The 23,841-nt window shown below is 33.0% G+C and overlaps 1 protein-coding gene across 2 annotated transcripts in view; it reads left to right on the forward strand.

The window, feature by feature from the left end:
- Window positions 1-23,841, forward strand: part of LOC123706451 (solute carrier organic anion transporter family member 74D) — a 61,057-nt gene that overhangs the window by 1,782 nt on the left and 35,434 nt on the right. The window contains exon 1 of one of the 2 annotated variants that reach the window (XM_045655741.1): window positions 8,996-9,182. The exons of the other annotated variant lie outside the window; for it this stretch is intronic. The gene's annotated coding sequence lies outside the window, so the exon portion shown is untranslated. Of the gene's footprint in view, window positions 1-8,995; window positions 9,183-23,841 lie in introns of those variants that run through there. 2 annotated transcript variants of the gene reach the window in all.

Here is a 23,841-nt window from a genome sequence, read left to right on the forward strand (position 1 = left end):
TCTTTATATCATCCCGCTAAGACCAACAGGAGCGGAGCACTGTGAGTAAAACTGCAACACAGCTAGTTATATTAAACATGCTTTTAAAACCCTCATAGGAGGCCCACGGCCCAGTAGTGGGAATGTATATGGGTTGATGATGATGATGATACTTTTAGCTTTTTATTATTTCTTTAAATATTCATAATAAATAACGTAGTCATTTTCACATTAGAATTTAAAAGGAATATTGCAAAATATTGTTTATTACAAAAGTTACTCTCCTCCTTTTAATATTAGAGGAGGAGGAGGAGGACTGTGTTATTGTTTTTAGAACTACATATTTTAGGGTAATAATGGATATATTTTTATTCACATAAAGAGAATGATTTAAATGTCCTGCTGATAAGAAGGGAGAACCTACCAAAGCAAAAATCAAAGCTTAATTAATATTAGCTGATAATGATTAGAGAATTAGAGAATGAATTGTTTGACGCGATGATAATGAAGTCAAACAACGATGCATCCCATACTCTTGCGACCTTTTGAACTCAAATGTGTAGATTATACACAGCACTAGCTTTCCGTCCGCGGCGTCACAAGCGTTGTCTAAAACTTAACAAATTAGCTACTAAAGCCTTCTACTTGTACCACTCTTTATTAAAAATTGTTGCGTGGTTTTAAGATATAAGCCTACAGACAGACAGCGCGAAATACTTTGTTTTATAGTAGTGATGATATACAAGTAAAAAGTTTAATTGTGATTCCAGATATGGTATATGAATTAAATTGATAATCATCAGAATTTTCATTGCAATCGTAAATAACGTAATTTATACCCCATGCAAAAAGTATACATATGTAAATTTCAATGCAATTGCAGTATTGAAAGTGTAGTTATCTCACCTCAAACGAAAGTGAGCGCGGCCGGGTGAGCTCCTAGTGCGTTACCTCATGCCTATTGCCAAGCTAGACCATTTCACTTTCCTAGGCAGAAAGCGTAAAGTGTGCCAACTGCCAGTTGCCACTGTCTTGTATGGGTCAGTAATGTTATCAAGGTTTGTAAATACCCTATATGAACTAGCCATTTAACCCGGTTCTGCCGACGAAATAAAATAGGTTTCTTTGTCACTGGGGAAAGGTGCGTAACTAGGTAGATTTTTGCTGGTGAGAGATTTTGTCTTCCTTTCCAGTAAATACTTTTCTCCAGCAAATCAAATCTTTTCTTCGTGCGGACACTGGACAAGGGCCAGGGAAAGTAGTGTTTGATTTACGTTCTGAAGACTATAAAATTATCGTGGTAGTACTAATATTCATTCGATAGTAATGGCAGGAAAGATCAAATGTAGTTATAACGATGGTAAGCGGCATCGTCTATCCATGAGCAATGCGAAATGAAATTAAATGTGAACCAGAATTAATATGAATAATTTTCCTGATTGATAAAAATTGTGATAATAGATATTAACGTTATCTTATACGATAGAATTTATTGGATAGATCTATAATTGCCTTTTAGATAGATTTTGAATTTTAGTTCTGCGTATACAGTTTATAAATGGAAAATAGGTACCTTACATACCTACACTAGATATTTGTTACGACCAAAATGGTGTAGAAATGAAGTATACTTGTAGTTATAGTTATTACCTCTATGAAATCACAAAAATCCTATGATACAATATTTTGAAAACATCTCTATTTTCGCTAGACTTTGTTTTATTGCTGTCTCCTAACCTTGACACTGCAGACCTGTAGCAGCCAGCCCAAGCACACGTGCTAATATAAAATTAGAGTGACAGTTTGGTTGTTGAGTGAGATTTCTTGGTGCGGCCGGTGCATTAAATTTCTAATGGCATCAATTTGTATCAATGTGTCATCTCGATTGTGCCAATATTGGTCTCATTCCAGAAGGTTTCTCTCGATTGCCCTCTGTTAAATCATTACTTTTAAAAAACCACTTCTACCAATCAGCATCAATAATGTACCCTATTGACTATACAAAGATGCTTTTACCGAAAGGACAGCGCGATCAATTTGTCATTTACAATTTATGTAATGTCAATCTGTTTCAATTAAAGCGAGACGGACTAGTTGTGCCTTGATTATATATTTGTTTCCTGTTTTTTTCGTACCTACCAAAATAACACTGCTCTGACGCCCCATAACCGTGTCCTATCCTTAGATGATCCATTGATAAAGTTGGTGATATAGTTATGGACATAATAAAGGACTGTCTTGTCGCCATATAAAATTTTCGAGATATTGTACATATTTAAAAATTGAAAGTAAAATAGAACTCGGTAACTATTGATAGCATTAGTTTTACAACTTTCGTATTATGCACCATAGACCATAGGTCCTACTATGTTGCGAAGTAAAATTCCTCTTCATGGAAATTGGTAAGGTCTTTTTTAATGTATGCAAATTAACGTCACATTTATGCATCATTTTATTGGGTCATCCATGCAAAGAAATTCCTTAATCAGTGATAAGGTAATTAAATTATAATCGGTAACGTAATTATGAACGTAATGCGATTTCACCTTATCATTTTATTTTATTACTATGAAAGCTGATCTCGTTTGACTTACAAATTGCATATTATGAGGCCTATTAAATCTTGAACAGGTACTTAAGTTATAGTAAATAAATAAATTAATTTTATTTACCTCGCTCAGGTTTTTATGTGTTTTACTTTGGTTTAGTTACATTAAAATGTCTACTCACAGAATTTTCCATTATGTATGTTTAAAAAGTAGAAAGGAATTTTAGTTTTTATTACCTTTTGTAGAATTAGCAAGTGATTGTGATAATATGCTAAATTCGATCTCCAATTGGCATTATCAGAAAAGTTCCGGTATAAAAAAATGATTATCTTCTAGGGAAGCGTGTCTTAGGCCACATCTTAGTTCACCAGCAGGCCAGATCGTGGCCAAGCGCTTTCCTATTGTACAATAAAAAAATCTACCATTTAACTTTAATAGTATCAGCTTTCATCATTTTTCCACCAAAATAGTAACATTTATGTTTTACACCAATAGGATATTGTAATATCCGGGATGTCAAAGTCTTTAAAGATCGTAGACGCCAAAATTAAGTAGGTCGATAATTATTGTGGTGTGAATTGTAAAAACTAAGAGAATATATTCTATTTAACAATAATGGGCTGATGACGATATTATGTGGATAAATACTAATGTCCTAGCGAAATTGTTTCACCGGATGGCCAATTATGGGCATATCGAATTATGTTCCTTGGCAGACGCGCTTGCTAGATATCCTAGTGAATAAATTGCCTTATTCTAGTTTAGATACTATCTTCATTTAGCGCTGTATCTAAGGCATTCGTATGTTTTGATAACGTTAGTACTATTAGTTTTATTGGTCGAATTATTAAATTATTAAATTGTGTGTCGTAATTTTCAACGTTTAAATTTGGTGTGTGGGACATTTCAATGTCTTCCAATCTTTATAGTCTGATTAGTATTCCTTGTATACTGGTATAATCCATTTTATTTTAATATTCTTTGACAGTACAGTGAATTTAAACGATTAAACATTAATAAAAAAATAAAGTTATATTATTTGATTGCGACTTTAAGCGCATACTGTCACCACTTAAAACATACTCCAGTATTTAATCTGCAATAGTACAATACGCTAGCATTAAATCACCTTTTTTGTTCAATCGTGATATTTAAACCTAAATTATACCCGATTCTTTATTACCACAAAAACCATGTGCAATTGTCGGTATGTTAAAAATAATAAACACATATAAAGCGTTGTTGCCCCATCACGTACGAGAAGAAAAAAACAAATGTATGTCGGAGTAGTAATAATTTATCCGAGTGTCATTTAAATCGATTTAAGATCTTGTCCCATTTAAAATGTGATTAACTGGAGGTATCGCGCAGTGAATTATAAAATGTTAATACAGAGGATCGGGTGCATGGAAATTTATTTGTTTATCTGTTTGTAAGTACGATATACTATGTGATTCGCTCTTTCGTGGTGGATTATTTAGTGATATAGTTAAATTTAATGAATGCCTGTTATATGTAGAGGTCAGATGTATAATTATTGTTATTTGTAAAATGATGCATCGGATAATCATATTTTTTTTTCACATTGAAGCACCATTATTCCAGGTTTAACTACATATACCTAACGTAAAGTTTCGTTATGGGCACAAAAAGTGTAGTAGTCTTTTTGTGCCCATAACGTTTTTTTGTATAAATATTGTTTACATAGAAAATAGGGTTAAGATTATTATTTATTTTGATTTTGGTTAATTGTTGATCGATTTCGAACAATAACGAAAAATGAAAATTGAAGTACCTACGATCACGAACATTTTAAAACAATTCCTGAGAAACGCACGTAACAAATTTCAAGCTGATGGATATTTTAAAGTGGTTAATTTGCAAAAAAATATAGTTTTAAGTATCTACTTCATCACATTGAACAGCAGCGATTAATTTTTATTATACTTAAAATAATAATTCGATGTCGGCATAAAAGCCATCGTGCAAATAAAATAAATAAGCTTAAGCCTATTAAAAGATTTAACGATCGCCGATACGACCGCAACCTTGGTGGTGTGGTTAGCTAGTGGTCCAAAATCAGAAAATGGAATGAAAATTATATTAGCTATTAATATTACATTTTCTAGGGCAACCAACTATTTTAAATTTGCCTTAAGGTAGTATTTGAAGAATGATTGAACAGAGTTAATGTTAGGTATAAAGTATTTTTTGTGCTCTTTCACTGTTAGACACTAGTCTAACATTGAAAGAGAGAAGAAATAAAAAAACGTTTAAACCAACAACTAAACTATTAGTTGTTGGTTTATACGTTTAAGATAATAATGTAGAGATAGGTATCATTTATATAGATGTTTAATTGTTACAAATTCTATTAACCAATATAACTCAAGCACTTGAGTTAAAGTAGCGTTAAGAATGAGATCTTCATCGTCTACAATATCCTTCATATTGTATGATTTTAGTCTTGCAATCGTTCACTGATTTGATTGAAACCATTACCCGACCGTAAAGCATCAAGGAGCACAAAACGCAAGAAGTAAATAAGATGCCGGGCGGGGGAGCAGTGGGCATTATACAGCGTTTTATATTCCACATAAATATTGAGCGTGCACACTGCGTCAGTGATGAATTTGAAACGCAGATCGGTCGCCTCGTGATCACCATTGACTTTCATCGGTGTTTAAAATTCATTGTTTATGGAAACGTGGTCGATACGGTAAACACGGGTAGGCAGGATTTGCCAGAATTTTCCTATGATTGGCTTTTGCGTGGATATGTTCATTATCCACATGATAGTTTGATCATTCTTGTGATTGCTTGCTTGAATCATTGATGTTAGGGATTTTATCTTATTAATCGTTATCTTATTCAGTTTTATGCAAAAGTATCTGGTTCAAACGTTAGTTAAGTTTATCATGTTGAGGATAAGGTCTTATACTTCTTTCAATAATAGGTAAATCTAAAAATCTTATTTGATTCTTGTCATTGACGGTATTCTAATATGTTCTCAAAAGTTCCATAAGATCTTGCTGCATAAATTCCATGGGTTAGATTTATTCAGTAGGTTAAATGGAATAACAATGAGTTGTTTTCAAAAGTGAATTTGAGATCGTCATAATAATGGCTTGAGTTCAAGGCTTGTTTAGCAAACATAAATTGTAGAACTGTTTACATAAATACCATCCTCGTTGTTTATACGTGATAACTAACTTTTATATGGTTTCTAGATTCCTATTTATCACTATGGAATATATCTCCTTTCGATGGCGAGATGGAGTCATTGTTTATTTTTAGGTCATAAGAAATACATCATCATGATTATGCAAATTTTTAATAATAGAAAAAACTATAGCTTGATAGTACATGGCATGAAAATTTTATACATAATATGTAAGTAAATATCGAATTAATTACGAAGTAGTTTAAACTTAAGGTGATGGAAAACCCAACAAATATTGACGCCAGTTTTATCTAACAAGCACATATGCCAAAACTAGGTTGTAGATAGGCTGTTTATGTAAATAAGCTGCAATAAATACTAAACTGTTTATCAAAGGATAATAAGCTAGTCTTCAAACTATATAACAAGCTGTAAACGATAATTCAAGGCTAATATGTTATGTGTTTGTCACAACTTCCCATTACAAGCGTCTACGGCCAGTGGTCAACAAAAACCGTAGCGAGTGCAATGAAAACGGAGTTATTGACCACATTTGCTATGTAATGTGCTAAGATGGTGCAAAAAGTGGTTCCTACGGCTGGATAACTCGCCTAACTTGAGCACCGTGACTCGTGAGATGCGGTGCGAAAAAAGCTTCGGATTAACTCGAGCTAGACAAATGAGAAACTGGGCATATACTTGCTAGCTAAGTTGTAGAAAAGACAATATTGAATCAACACAAGAGATACAGTGTTAGAAACGTAAAAAGTAGGTAGATAGAACAAGGTGCAAATTTGCATTTAGCAAATTATTTGTGGCCTTATATGCTTATCTCTTTTGGGTCGGTTGAGTTATTCTAGAGCTCTTTTTAGCAACTGGAATTCAGTTTAGAGGAAAATGAATTATTCCATGTTTTTGTCCCACGTTCATGTTTTAGATTATAAGCTGATATTTACCGGTTTGTGGAAAGTTTTCAAAAGGACGGCTATATTTTGCATGTCATGAATGTATGGAGTTATGCATCAGATTTTTTGTTATTAATAATGTATGGTGTCACTGCTAGGTGTTGTTGAATAGTAATAATAAAAAAAACTACCGTATATCGAATGTATTGTATTCAGAATTAATATTTGAATAACTGAATTCAATGCAAAAAAATTGTCGAGATATTTTTAAGGATTTTTCTCGTATATTTTTGGTATATCCTATGATGAATTATTATCAGGCATGTTCGTTAAAAGTAGGTGACCAAGGCAAAACTAGAGGCGTGACCAAGGTCTTCCAGTTTCTGGTACAAGTGTTAGACTCACTTGTCACCAGAATCATGTACTGTGTCCTGTTTATTAAAGGATTATGTAAAGAAAATGTTCAACAACGTAATCAGAGTTGAACCATTGAACTTTGTGTAATAGATAAGTATACATATTGAGTGCAGCAACGTAACTTAAAAAGGCATAGTACAGTTTACATTTACTTCAAAATTTGTATTCAATTATATCTTAAAATACGGAATTTCTTACCATACGTGATAGGGCCGATATCAATCAATAAAATAAGTATAAGACACATAATATATGGAACAGTGTATAACTTCAGAATCATTAATACATCCGTAATCACAAAAACATACTTAGCTATTTCTGCTATTTCAAAAAATTACTCATAATATTTCGGTCTTCTAATATCAATTAACAAAGATCTATGGAATTTTGGATCACGTTGAAATCAAAGAAACTTCTGTGGAAAAACCCAGTACTGTCTATAGAACCATACCAACAGGTTTTTTTGTTTTAAAGCCATAAAATTATCTTTGGTTTCATGAACACGGCGATACAGTTTTTTATTCCCGTTCAAAAAACTATTTATAGCTCGGTATTAGAAAACAATTTAATAAAAATAGAATTGTTTAAAAAACATAAATAAAGGTTTTAAAATAACTTAAATAAAGGTAAATTATAGGAGGTGGAAATTATATTTTCAATTTTAATATACAATATTTAACTGGTATGTCATAAGTACCTTAAGGTAGATAAAATTAATGATTGATTTAAATGTCTTAAATATTCGATGATTTTTAAAAAGGCATTTGATAATATCGAATGTTGGTACTGACACATTGTTGAATCATTAAAACATGTGTGGTAAATAGTATATTGCTCTATGAATTAAAATAAATCTACATAATTTATAGTAATAAATTATTGAAATATTTAAAAATCTCGATCAAAGTCTATAGTTATTAGTTACTACTTATGTATTATGGTGTACCTCAAGGATGCACCATAGAACCTAATTTGTTTAACTTCTATTCGGATTGCACTTAACAAACTACATGATAAAACGTATATTTAAATAATGTTAACTAAACAGAATTTGAGGACTTTATACAGTTCCCTAAGGCTAAAATTGTATCATATGTCGTTGTTAACCGTCCAATGATTCTTGTGGTTTCGGCATGGGAAGTTTGGCATGAGTAAGGTCAGGTGTTAAAATTCATAGGTTGTTACGGAACCGTTGACTATCCAGGCGTGATGCCTTGTTCCGGTCGATATTTTTATACTATGAATGTTTTAATGACTACTAGGGGATAGCTGAGCAATGTGGAGCATGACAGACAAACAGATAGGGTTACACTTACTTGTGGGGTAAGTTTAGTGTGGTTTTAATTTTTACATCAACTCAAAACTGGTCCAGTATTGTTTATATAGATATGTATAGTAATTTATATATATGTATTGATTTTTCAGGAGGAAATTTTGAGTAGGTAAGTGAAAGTTTTGAATAAAACAGAAGTAATATATCATGTGTGCGAATTACGTAGTACTAAATTGCTTCCGAAAATTTATTTACTTTATAAAAATCTAATTCTGTAGATTTATTAAAAATTCATCTCGTAGAAACGGATGTTAAAGAAATTCTTTTCAACTAATTTTACATACTTATCAATGACAAGTGCCTTTTAAATCATGATATATGATTACAATCTGCATAGATTTGGGACATTGGTGACAAAAATTATCTATCGAAATGATTACGCGAACGGTGACGTGCAATGATTATTAGGATCTATTATTTTGTTTGCATTTTGTAGACCAGTAACATGGCCACGGTGGAACCATTAATGAAATTATAACTAAAATAAATTCGACAGAATTAGGTTGCTCCAGTAACTCGTATCAGAATCATAGAAGACAGTCATAAGAGCCGTTTTACGTATCATATAGTGACGTAAGTGAACGGCGTGATTCGGCCAGGCTTTTTGGCGGGGCCCCCACCAACTATTTGTTTACAAGACTCGGCACCGCACGCCGGCACTCGACTCGGGCTTGCGCGACGCGACGCACCGACAAACAATTGTCGTTTACCGATTGATAAGTGATCTCAGTGTGCCGGTTTTTTTTACATTGGATACATCTAACTCTCGATCGATAACCAATCGTATGCGTCGAAGCATCCGACTGGTACCGATCTGCCCCACACCGAATCCAATCGTGAGTACCTCTTTTATAAAAACCTGTTGATCTAAGACAGTTCTTACGTCAGATACGATGTCTGTTTCACTTTCAAATCTTCGGTGTTTTTAATGTTTTTCAATAGATGAACGATGATTGGATAGCGCTGCATCAATTTTTATTTTTACGGCGTCTTTTTTCGATATGTCTCTCGGCTTCGCCTCTAAATAAAATATAAATGAGCTCGTTGTTCGTATTGAAATTTAAAAAGTTTTCACAGGGGTCTTCAAATAGTGTTTTCTAGTCCGCTGACACTCACGTGTCAAGTTGAATGGGAAGTCGTGGGTGGAAAATTGGCGATTGTTGTATTTGACGAATGAAACTTCTTTTGAACGCTCTGTACTTTTATTACATTTCTGTCCTAAGATTAATAAGATAGAGATAAATCGGTACAAAGATAAACTGTGACATGCGATTGATAAATCTTTTTTTGTCCATAAGCACATATAAATACGAATGTTTGATGGAATTCCGAATAATTAAACGCGTAAAGTGTACATTGTGAAGGTCGTCATTTTTATGTCACTTTAGCTCCATTTCGAAACAACCGGTTGGGATGTTTTTTGAGTTGTTGTAATAAAATTAACATATCACATTAGGGATCGCATGCGCGTATCGTCCAGGTACTTTTCGTGCGTTTAATGGTAATCATGTCCTGAACGGTAGAGTCGTGTTAATTAGGAATATGTATGCTTACAATTTGATTACAAACTTGATTTATAGGCAGTGAGATTTATGTGCTGGTCGCCCTTGCTCTATATCCTAGTTGTGTTTGTTTATTATATGTTATAGATACATATAATAAACAAACACAACTAGGATCTAGCGCAAGGTACAGCTCGTGATCTCATGAGCTGGATAAAGGTCTGATGTATGTTTTCCCTCCTATAAAAATATATTGAAAGTACTGTACGATTAACTCGGTGTATAGCAAATTTAACATCGTATGTACGTAAATAGAATATACCTTATATATTAATAGTATAACATATAGTTGATACGAAGGCGAATGCACTTTATCTTGCCTGTGCATATATGTACATTGCAATGCATTTTGATTGCACTGGCTTATTTCTGCGTACTGATAACGTTTATTTTAATTGAATGTTTTATATTTGTATGTCCTACTTACATCGGTAAATGAGATTAGTTTTACGCGTTTGAACTTTAAGTGGGGAATTACATGATTGATAGATGGATTTTGTGTTAATTGACTTTAGATGTTTGGTTAGTTGCAATTGTTACCGCGTTATGTTTTATCAATTGATACTGTAAATGTATATTTAGTTTACTTGTGTATAATTTACGACGGTACAGTGTAATTTGTTTGATTCAATTAAAATATTGTGAAAAGTCATCTAGAATTGCTTTGAAATCATTTGACTGAAGCGTCATCGATTGCTCGTTTATGGCTTTATATACTATCGCTCTTTATAGCCATAAAAATAGGACCGATATGTGACTACATAGGTCTATACACATATATAAACAATTTTCTTAACAAAAAATCCGAATAGCCCAATCTCTATATATGGGGACTTAGCAGCCAATAAATTCCTGCCCAAATAAATGAAAATTCCAATACAAGAACGTAGTAGTGTCCTCTAACAAATATACTAGATTGGGAAATGAGAACAGATAAAATATGTGCAATGAAAATAATCAGATACCTCGCCTTTGAATGTCTTTCAGAAGCGTTCGAACCGACCTCTAGACGTCTGACCTTTTCTCCTCTCCTAGTCCTAAGGGAACCGTTCCATAGTATACAGTTTCATAATTTAATTTCCAAGAAAAAAACTTAAGTAATTGGCAATAAATGTTTCTTAATAACACACAAAATTACACGAAAAATCCAGAAATTACAAAAGGACTTCGACTCTAACAAACTTCTGTTATAGATAGAGGGCGAATAGAGCTTCTGAAAGGTAGAATTTTTTTTAATATATTGAGGTACTTTTATTTCTGCAGACTCGTCAAATTATAGAAGCTAATACTGCAGTAACCAATATACACTCAACATAAATTAGGATGACATAAACGTTGTTCAATATATTTTGTTTACCTCAAATTAGTTACAAGTATAATAAATACTCTATATTACATCTTTAATATTTCTTACTTCGTTATTATTCAAGTTTTATACAAATTTAATGTATAAAACTTAAAAAATGTCACGCTTTAATTCACATTTTGGTAACAGTCTTTTTGGCAATTATTTTGTGACCTTCAGTTTACGCAGCTTAGATTGGGCGGAAATTCAATTTTTTAGTTATTATAAAAAATCTTCGTGAATGAATACAATTTAGTGGTCTACATTATATAAACTATGTATTACCAGATATTGATATAAAAACTATACTACACTCTATATTAATTCGTCGACAATCTGTGTACAAAATTATACGTTTAGCTATATTATAATCCTACCAAACATTATAAATCAAAATGATGGTCTTCCAAACACAAAAAATACGTTAACTAATAACTCTTATTCGAGTACGAGCAAAATATTGTTTGCTCGTACTCGAATAAGAGCTATTAATAAGGCTTCAAATAGGACCTTTCCCCAGTACAAACATTTGCCAGCAAGGATTACTTAACTCTTAAATGTTTTCTTACTTGTATATGATAAAGCATTTAAACGATTGTTAACAGACAGTTAACAGGGTCGGTTAGTGATAATATGCCTCAGCTTATCGTGTATTGACCGACGTTGAAAAGTTCTAACTCAAAGTTATCTCTGCTCGGAGTTATCGCGGTTCGATAGATTTTTATGTGTAACGGTTTTTACAAGACGACTGTAGAATAGTCAAGCCTTTGTATGGTCAAAGGCAATGTACATTGATGCTTACATAAAAATTGAAATAGAAGATTTGATACACATTATAATGTAGAGTATTTTTGTTGTGAACTTAATAGAGGAAAAAGTAGCACATCGTACTGTTTTATTCTTGACAAAAAGTTACATATATCTTAAATCACACTCCAGGGTGTCGGTTCTTAGCAAATTAAAAAAAAATGCCTTGAAATCTCCAGTTCAAATTTGGCATCATAATATGGTAGATCTAGGCGTTTATCCATTTGATACCATTCGTCACAGTAAAAACGTATATATCACGATTCTAATTGTGTTTCGGTTTATTAAAGTGTTATCTATCTAAGCCGGGTCGAGTTGCATAATTTATATTATCAACATGTGGTCACATAATAAGCTTTGTTATTAGTTTTTTTTTATTGGTTTTAACTTATTGTGGTGTTAGTTCTGCGTTTAACACTTCTGTTTCTGAATCTCTATCTACTGTGTCTAATTAATTATCTTATTTATTTGGTTACAATAACAGTTAAAATTTTAAGATTAAGTCATAAAAATGGTATGTATATGCAAAGCTTTCGCATAAAATAGTACAGAAAAGTATGTTGTGTGCAAACTTTAAAAATTAATGACGTTGATTTTAAATTTCAGTTCATATGTCCACTCTAGACAGATTAGTATAATATTATCTACATCACTTAATGTGGTGTAGATGAGACTGTTTCTAAACCTAAAGTCTTGTCAAACACACGCACTGGACAATATTTTATTACGAAGCAACAGTGGAACACTCCGTGTGGCCTTCCACGCCGCAAGCTATCGAGTTTCATGCGATGTTATATTTATCATTAACACGATACTAGGAAAACTAGTACATAGTACAGCTGTCGTAAAGCGATTCCGAATTGCGCCTCACCTGCTCGGTGCAATACCCCTAGAAAGGACAATGAATCGGTTAGGAAAGGTTTAGTTAGCCGCAACCTGCCTCGATCCTGTTTGTTTTTGTGGTTGGGTTAACGGACTCGCCACTAGCTGGTTTTATGCTCAATAAAAGTACTAGGGATTTAATAGTTTGCAATTTATTGTCCTCGAGATATATAGCTAACGGTTCTCGATTATCGATTTATTTAATGACGCCAAAATAGTGAATAGTGCTGATACGTATCGGCTTCTGTTTGACTTCAAGTATTGGTATTAAAAATTTATGCGGGTTAACTTGCGTTTGTGTTCTCTCGATTAATCGATAAGGCTACATTTGGGGTTGACAAAGGATATATTACAAAATAACGTCTAGTTCTGACGAATTTCTGATGAATATTTTATTCTCTGCGTCTCCTTAACTTTTTTTTATAACCTAAGTGATGAATCAATTTTATCAAATAGAACATCAAGCGACAAGATTACGAATGCCAGAATCTATTGAATCTACCAAGAGAACATTCATGTAAACTTTAAAACACCAGGTACCAATGCAGGATGAAATGGAAAAATACAGAGACTCCAGTAATATTTACCTAACAGATTCCCTTTGCACAATTTTCCGCTCAGCTGGAGACCTTTTTCACCGCCGAAAGGTGACTTTCCCGTGCAATAATAAAATGAGTATCTGCCACGTATCTGCATAGCGAGAGTAAAAGTCACTTTCGGCTCAAACAAACGAAAGTAATACACCGGACTAACTTGTATTAGTTTCGCTCTCAGCCACTTAACTGCTCTTAGTTTTTCCATAAATTATATGGTTTAATGCAATCAGAATTAACCAGATAATAAGCCAGATATTTCCGTCATTCAGTACATGGGATACTTGTGTAAGAAAGATAATATAATTTTTCTTTTTAATTCTTGCACGTTGTAGTGTGGAGTTTGTAGCTCCAGTTTTCTAAGTATTTGAAAAATTCCTTTAGTCGTTTACTTTTCTTTTTTCTCATGTATCAAGTAGCGAAATTGATGATGAATTTCCAATGTATTTGGTATTACAGCTATTTTCATAGTTCAATCAAAATCGTAATGAACAGGCCGTTTGATTTATCGCGTTCATTGAATGAAATATAGAGTGCGAAGTAAAGGAACCAGGTTATGTGATTTAGTGCATAATGAGCATGAGTTTCTTTTTTACTAATGTTTTAGAAATAACCATTTTGTGGACAACATCATTTTCTGTTACTAATTTACTAACCCACACCAGATTAAAAACACAAAATCTTACGGAGTTTAACTACCTATTTTATATTTACTTTCAAGTTACTTAATCACCAAAATATATTATCGAAAAAGATGTAGTTTCGTTGACGTATTAGACAATAAAGTCGATGATGTAGATTGTAGACCTACCATAAAGTTTCATAACGTTTACCAAACTGTATCGTTCTCAAATTCTACATAATCCACCTTCTAATGTTACTATGAGAGTCTGTGCTACTTTTGTATCAACTAAAAGCTTGTAGGTATCGAAAGAGAAATTGGTGTCATCAAAACGGTAACCCGTTGCCAAAGTAAAAGTGTTCCAAAATATAGTCGCGAAATTACATCGCGATTTCCCCGTATCGGGGCCGCTAATGTGGGTCGGGTAACAGATATATATTGTGGGGTTTTTTTTTTGCCATGGTTCACGGTCATGTTTCAGAATGGGCTGGTCATTTGTGTAAATACAAGCCACTTTTTCTATGGTACTTTGTCAATATTTGGCACGAGTGTTAGATTTTAGGTTGCTCTATGTTGGCATCATGATTTTCCATTGTTGCATATTGTTTCGAAGTGTACCTTAGGCCGGAAGTTTTATTAATTTTGACTGTATTTTATAGGAGAGTTGACTAAAGTGACCAAAGAAGTCTTTTTCCTGTTGAAATAATCTTACCTTTTCAAACTTTCATATTTTTACACCCTACGATGATTTATTATTATTTTACCAATGTATCCATTCTCACTTACAAAGTAATAAAGATGTTCACGATTCAACATTCTGTATAGATGATTAAAAATTATTGAACATAAGTGCTCAACTTTTAGAGGTGTGTCGATAATTTTCTTGTGTTTATGGTCGACAGCAGAGGGGACTTTAATAACGCCAATCTTGTATGCAATTTCAACTTATGATTTCTTTATTTTGTAGTTACAAGTTACAAGTATTATCAGAGTTAATTGCAACATTGAATCCGCTGAATGAACTTTTCAATGAAACGTGTTTGAAAGGCCTTACTAATATTTATAGCCCTCATAAAATTAGTCGCATTAATAAACTGTACTTTAATAGATAAATCTTCAAAGAAACTTATCAATCACCAATTTGGCTTCGATTACTTTCAAATGAAATTTTGCTTTTATTGGTGCATGATTAACCTAATTTTCGTCATCTATAATTAGTAGCCTATTAGTTTTAAACGAATACATGGTATTTGGATTTCTTTTGAAATATCTTACGTCCCTGTGTTAAGCTGGCGAGTGGTTTTTTGATTATAGCCCCGGAGGATTAGGTACTATGCTCTCAACCTTGCTTTCTATGTTCCCGCTTAGAGTAATTTTGTGTGTCATTGAATAACTCGGAATTGCAGGTACCAATTTTGACCAAACACGGCAGTAGAATAAATAGCGATCTTAAACCGAAACAATTTAGAACAGTACGATATTGTTTTGCAATTTTTCGTGTACTTTAATTGGATTTAAATGCTCATTTGGGCGAGCGGGACTTGCTCTACCGTTTTTGTTGTGATAACAATCTTTCGCCAACATTTCATGAATAAAATAATTTAAATTAAATCGTGTTTATTTTCGTTAACTGATTTTATCAATGAGCTTCGTGTCCTCCAATGTATGGGTGTTTTGACTTTACCTTTTAAAACGCTTCATGCGAAGGGCACTTTTAATGCCAAGTAAAATTTTGCTTGTTTTGGTAACTTTTACTATGGCTTAATTAACTGTGAAATAATATCCTCGTTTCCTATATCGAGTTATTTTAAGAACTCGATATAAAAGCCCGCGTTAGCTATCAACTTTTTTATTTTTAAGATACAATTTTAAAACTACAATTGTAATGTAAAACCTGCATATTTCAGCAACATTGCGATTTATCGCAAAGTTATTGATAAGGTCTTCTATGTTTGTTTAGTGACTCCAAAGCAGTATTTACTTTTAACGGTTTATAATACTATATCTATACTTATTACTTATTTTTATCGGCCAAACGTATAACGAATTATAGACAAATCTTCATATAAACTTTCGTAATATTAGCCTGAGTAAGATTTTTTCCCTTTACGAAAATGATGGCGTTAAAAATGCTGTTTTCTTAATAAAAAGTAAAATCAGAAGCTTCTTATAATTGCCTCTATCCAGACTTGAGCGATCGAAGCAGATCCAATATTTAATATGCACATTTTGTACTGCGCAGTGAAAACCTGTTGATCCGCGCCGTCATGTAATAATATCGTAAAAAGATATAAATGTATACGTTTATCCGATTTTAATTAATAATGAGTACACGAATATTTTCCGATATAATACGATTTAACATGTTATTTGTGTCTTATTTGGTCTGTCCCGTGTGAAATTGAGTTTTTTTCCTTTGTGATTTTGATGACGTTATTAACAAGTTATTATAGATGATAGGTTATATTAAGATGTATTAAATGGTGTTATTTGTATTTGGGTATTAATTGAAATAAAGTGGAATCTCCCTTATAGGTACGACAAGGAGAAAGATTTGTTGGTATTTTGGTCGAGTTCATACATATTTCAATTACCTAATAACACAGAATATCTATTCTGTTTTCGTATGTAGTTTGTTGCTAAATAAAACTGAAGCCATTTGGCTGAAGAGCTTCGGAAAAATCTTTGAAGAAAATACCGATAAGTATAGAGACAATTTAGGTGAAAACATCATTTTCCATTCATAATTTCACATTCGTTTTTATAAATCTGTTGTTACCAAAAATACCGTGTTGTGTAATAACATATATTTGATATTTTTTTAAATATGAGCATTAACTGTTTTTACTAACTATACCTATCAAGTAGTTGATACAACGATTTTTCTTAGAAGCGTGTACCAAACAGTCAGAGAAATGGCAACACGGGTTCATTGCTTTGTGATCTTACGATAACCTCACAATCGGTGGAAAGTGTTTGATTGACATGGGATGTTTGACATTGCTTATCTGTGTTATTTGTGTTTGAAAATAAACATTATGCCGTATTATGTAAGGTTGATTGTTGATTGCGTGTGCAGTGCTTACGGAGTTCGCTTCGCTGATTCAGTGGGCGTTTTTTTGTTTACCAAATTGTAAAAGCTTGAAATAAATAACTTCAGAAAAATATTTAAGTCTGAAAAGGTAATGATGCTGTTTTAAATTATTTTTGTATTTCGCTGTTTCAATTGACACTAAAAAATTTGCTTTTTTTCACTTTTTGTTAACTTTTTCTCTCCTTTTTAACACAATTATATTATCTTCACCTGTATGTTTATATTTTTGTATGTAACTGACTCCTTTGGAGTCAGATGGAGTCAGTTTTGAAACAGTTAATTTAACGGACCGATTAAATTGAAGCTTTTTACTACCACGGAGCGGTGACATTATAATAATTTCCCGAGTTTATCTTTTTAAAGCGTTTTTTAGTTACTATATTTATTATTTCTATTGAAATTAACACGTAAATATCGTAAATATAATAAGTATCTGAAATTCGCATAAAGTATGTACCTATGCTGGCTCAGTAGCTGTCATTAAAAAGCAAAACACGTAGCACTAAGTGGGTGAGGGCCAGCTAAGCGTGGTGTTCGCGTATAAAATATTTTAATCCTTTGCTACTTTATGGAAGCGATTAATATTAATTATTAGGTAAACGTTTTTAAGGGTACTATATGAAAAACAAGGATTTTTTGTACCATAAGATCTAAAAGAACGTAAGTTTAGGAAACAGCGAATTTGCGAAAAAACACTCGAATCAATTTAAAACATTGTTCGTGGTTTGAATTACAGAGGACCTATCGTCTCACTTGAGCGATAGGTGCTAAAATAACAGACACCATTCGGGAGCTGTAAAAAGTTTGAAGATATTAGGCATTTGTCTTAGTTACGTAAAAACTAATTAACTGAAAAAGAGTTGGTTTTAAAAAGGATTGTGATAGCTGCTGAATGTATTAACTTGGTGTTTGTAATTACAGCTTAATTTAATTGAATAAACAAGGGATTAAAAATTAATAAAATAATAGGGGATATATTGTAAAAAATGTTTTATTTCGAGCGTCCTTTCACCCCTTATGTTTCTTTACATATTCCAAAAATACCTCAGTCCTCAACATGCACTTCCCGAAGGTTACCAGTGTCACGACTCACTTGTCTTCTTGTTCCATTAGCCACATGTGTAGGAAGTAATGTTTGCAGAGTCCTGTGTGCTTTGGAAGGTGTGTGAAGTATTGTCTCGGTTTTCTGAGTACGAGTGTTTAAGTGGGGTTTGTGTTTGCGGTTTTGATGATTAGCTAAGGTGAAAGAGGCGTTAGATGTGTGTTAAATTATCTTAAGTTTTCAAGAGAGATAGGAGATTGTTGAGAAATTAAGATTAAGTTTGTCAATGTCGAATAGAAGGTTTTAAATGCTCAATTTAGAAAGTTTGTTGAGAATTTTACAAGGTGTAGGTGATGCTTATCGGTTTTGTATAATGTGCTAAAAAAACACAATTGTGTATGAATCATGTAGAGATAAGGAAAAATAAAATATCTATTAAAATTTAATTGTAATGTGGGTAGGCATATTACTTAGTATTATCATTTATCATTGTTCGTGTGCTATTTGTTTCCCGGTCTCTTCTTATAGCTTTTTAGGGTTCCGTAGCCAAAATGGCAAAAACGGAACCCTTATAGTTTCGTCATGTCCGTCTGTCCGTCTGTCCGTCTGTCCGTCTGTCACAGCCGATTTACTCGGAAACTATAAGTACTACAGTGATGAAATTTGATGGGAATATGTGTTGTATGAACCGCTACAAAAATATGACACTAAATAGTAAAAAAAAGAATTGGGGGTGGGGCCCCCCATACATGTAACTGAGGGATGAAATTTTTTTTTTCGATGTACATACCCGTGTGGGGTATCAATGGAAAGGTCTTTTAAAATGATATAAAGTTTTCTAAAAAACATTTTTCTTAAAGTGAACGGTTTTTGAGATATCAGCTCTCAAAGTCGTAAAAAGTATGTCCCCCCCCCTCTATTTTTATAACTACGGGGTATAAAATTCTAAAAAAAATAGAGGTGATGCATGCTAATTAACTCTTTCAACGATTTTTGGTTTGATCAAAGTATCTCTTATAGTTTTTGAGATAGGTTGATTTAACTGTAATTTATTATATTTGCTGCTACGGAACCCTTTGTGCGCGAGCCCGACTCGCACTTGGCCGGTTTTTATTTTTCTGGTTTTATATTAATCATGGATTGATAAATTAATACATGTGATTGGCTATATAATTACAAGAAAAGTTAAATTTGATCAGATATCTTTAAGTGTTTGTACAGGATTTACTTTACATACCATTTTAAAATTCCAACCGCGAATCATCTCACCGTTTCACATACGAATTTGCGAAAGTCAGCAAGGTTTCACTGCGAATTGCAACTGTTGTATGCAAATCCCATAGTCGGAAGTTCGTTGGCGGTGACGGTGAGGTGACGGTGAGCTGACGGTATCACTCCGCCCCTATAGGCCGAATTTCATTACTTTCACCGTGGGTACTCCGATTGAGGGCAAAGTGGGAGCTTATTTGAGAGTAATTGTAGGTACTTGGAAGCTTTTGTTCATGTGATCGCGTTGATTTGGCTAAAGGACACCTTATTATTCTACTACTTACCTTAAAGACTGAGCATTAGTAGAGAAGAGATTGATAGAGTGCTATCAATCCTGATCCTTCTTTTCTATAAACGAATATTATTTTTTATATCTTTAATCTTAGATTACAAAATAAAAGACAGATGGAGCGTTGCCGAACTAAACCGAATAATTTATCGTCATTTTCAATAAAGCTATGTGTGCTGTCATTTCGCCGCTGCACTGTACGTACACGGTGCTTCTGTGTGCGTGTAATGTTGCCAGATATTGAAAAATTTCCCAAATTTTTCCCCGACTACGGAAAAAAGAGGGTTATGTTTTTCGAGTTTATGTATGTATGTATAATATTTCTTTGACACGCCCTGCAGTATAAACTGTTGGACCGATTTTGAGTTGTGAGGTTTCATTGCAATGATCTGAATTATTATGTTAGTGGCGGTAGTGACGTAGGCTATATCAATAAATGAGAAGTCAAGTTTTAATTTTTATTTAAATTCTTTTATTACATAAAGTACCTGCCTACTAAAGTTATATGTATATGGACAAAATAATTGTATTCAATTTTTTATTAAATAAATTACATAAAAAAAGTTTCAATATTAACTATAATAATTATATTATTTTTTATTTTTCATAATATATGAATTCGTATTCAGCGGTAGTTTTTAGTCGAGAATACGGGACATTTCATTTTCATCATATCCATCATGGAGTTCACATAAATTAAATCGCTAGCGAAAATGACTATAATATGACGTTTTTAAGCTTTATAAAAGTAACAAAATAATGTATTATGCTTATTAAAATAATCTAATAAGTATCATGAACCTTTAGTGCACTATACAAATAATCACATTCACGATCGAAAAATCCAACAGCATTACCCTGAAGATCTTTTAACCATTTTACCGTTTTACCAATAAAAATGGCAAATTAATTTTCAAAATACTGGCAACATACGTTGAAGTTTTGTATTCCTTCATATCTGTAAAATTATTATTCGTATTAAAGAAATAAATCAGCCAAATAATGTACAGAAAACCTGTGAAACGATGTTTTATCTTTTTTTTTGTTTTCGGGAACAAATTTTACAGCGTTTTATTATCACAAGACGGCATTTTTTTACTAAAATTGCAAACCCTTTTTGACGTATTGCATGACACTATATGCGCTATAGCACTGGTGCAGCGACGTATTTGTTTTTGATTTCGTATTTTCTTTGACAAGGGCGACGGGCGGTTGTCATGCTCCATCTGTACTTTATTTTGTAATCTAAGTCTTTAATTAAAGAAATTTATGAGTCTTTTGTCCTGTTTTGGCAAAAAGGTATAAAAAAAACATAAGTAAAGTCCCATATGGTCTATGGGAATAACGTATTTCCCATCTGTTACACTTCTATAAAAGCTTGACCTTAAAACAATTTAATGAAGTAATTACTCCAAAATTAACATTTTGACCCAAATAATCTACGTATATAGCGTATCTGCGTTGAGATAAACAATGTCAAGGGCTGGTTATGTCATGACTTGCATCTGTTAGGAGTCATAAAGATTCCTTATCACGGGCATTGCGAAATGCAGTTTAGTATTCATTTGAACTGTGCCACGGGTAAATTCCCTTACGGTTTTGTTTATTTGATTCTATTAATTTATTTGAAATACGGGTAGTGTTATTTACATAGTTAGACTTGAAAGTAGGTAGTATAAGTGAGTGTCGAGTAAATAATAGAGTTATTGGTTAATAATGTTATAGAGTTATTTTATAGTTGAATCTATACTAATATTATAAAGCTGAAGAGTTTGTTTGTTTGTTTGTTTGTTTGTTTGTTTGTTTGAACGCGCTAATCTCGGGAACTACTGGTCCGATTTGAAAAATTCTTTCAGTGTTAGATAGCTCATTTATCGAGGAAGGCTATAGGCTATATATCATCACGCTACGACCAGCGGGACGGGAGCCACGGGGGTGAAACCGCGCGGAGCAGCTAGTATATCATATATGAAACCACTCGAAATTGCAAGGTTTTTATGTGGAATTTAATGTTGGACAATACAAAGAAACGGTCATAATCCATAAGTCTGCTCATATCTATTGAATAATTAGTTTTAAATTTGGTAATTAATTTTTTGCAAATTGTTCCTAGTTTAGTATGTTTTTAACATTTCTTTTACAATTTATTTATAATTTGTATTAAGAACAAGCGACTGCAGTGTATTTAGGTCTGTTTCTTAAAATGTATTTCTGAGTATGAAGCATTTGTTTATTAATGGAGATGGTATGTACGTGACATGCGTACTTTATTGACTTGCGTTTTTTACAACTTTTTCGTACGTATCCTTAAAACAATGTAAGATTAAAAGGCAGAAAAGAAGAAGACGCTGTATTTATAGGACACCTCAAGACTTGACTTATCCTTTTGCGTGTGATAGGGTTGTCAGATTTTGATTTATTTATGTATTCGTAAAGAGTGAGTAATTGATGTGATAGTCATTTAAATGCAGATTTATTCTGAAGGATGCATTCTTTACTGCGTTTTTCTTATAGTTACAAAAATCTTATAGGTAGTTGATTGTTGCTAAAAAATGAAAAGGTCAGCCTATAATATCAATAGGTACATATCGTCAACTATGAAGTAGTAATACATTTTCGACTATGCAATGTGAGAACTGAGAAAACAGAGCAAGAAACGTAGTGACAACAATTCTATCTATATATATATTGTCTAAAAATTCTATCTATCTATACATATATATATCTATTAGATAGATATTATATGTTAGTGGCAACCCTATCCTATTCTCGCCTTGATCTTTTATTTCTTAATCCGTATTAAATATCGATTTAAGAGGTTGTTGCGGTTAACGTATCGGTTTGTTTGTTTTTGGGTTTCGCGTTGATTTATAAAATTTAATTTTAATAAACTCGTTGAAAAAGTTATGAAGAGGTGATTTGAAAAAATTAAATATTAAATTGACTTTTGAATTCACAATGAGCATTCGTTTTATAGCTCTGAAACTATTCAGCTTATTCTTATTTAAGATATTATTAGAAGTATTTACGCGTTAGAAACATGAGTTAAATGCCGGTGTTCAGTGGGATATAATTTATGTTTTTCTCTATACTTTACATGTCATGTCGTAATAAATATAGCTTTCCCTGTCACCAGAGAAGCTGGTTCCATAAGATCTTCAGTTAATTAGCGAAGATCTGCGTTGCCATGGCAACCGTTTTCTGTTATGGACCCTCTACACAATGGGTAGCGTAGGCCAAACAAATGATCGTCGATGTTTGCCGCCATTACAGCGATTATGAAAAAACATCTACAATGACGGTCGATCATTGGCCTTTAGACTCTACAGTCTACAGTCTACACTATTGTAATTGCCTCTACCCGCCCAACGGTGACCATTGTGTAGAGGCCCCTTAACAGAAAAACCGGAGCTCTCCGCTAAACTGAGGATCTTGCGGAGGATCTTCTAATTAGCGAAGTTCTGCGTTGCCATGGCAACCGTTTCTCTGTTACATTCAATGGTAGGCCTTGCGAGTGGTCAAACAGGAGTTAACTAGGTTACAGATGTGGGTACGCTTGATAAAGAAGTAGAGCTTATTTTGATCTGGGTCAAAATTCACTGTTATTCATATTACGCGTGAAAGGTATTTATTGTTATGTACGGGGAAAAAACCGATGTGTATTTTATTTAAATTCTACCTTAATTGTCTTTACGATAAATAAGACGTCAGGCAAAAGACGGGTAGGGATTTTTTGACGTCTTATAATTCGATAAAGCCGGCTGCACGCACGAAAAAACATGACTCATGCGGCGTTACCTCGCTCTGACTCATCTGAGGCGTTCCATGCAAGGCTTGAAGTGCGAGCGAGAGCGCGGAACGAGCGACAAAGAAGCACAATCGGACGTTGTCACGTTCAACTATCGTCAGTAAACCGACTTTACAGACAACCAATTTTTTTTACTCTTGCAGGAGATATATACAGGGTGTCCCAAAAAGTAGTGATGAACG

This window comes from Colias croceus, chromosome 1 (genome assembly GCF_905220415.1).
Source record: "Colias croceus chromosome 1, ilColCroc2.1".
Taxonomy (NCBI): Eukaryota; Metazoa; Arthropoda; class Insecta; order Lepidoptera; family Pieridae; genus Colias; species Colias croceus.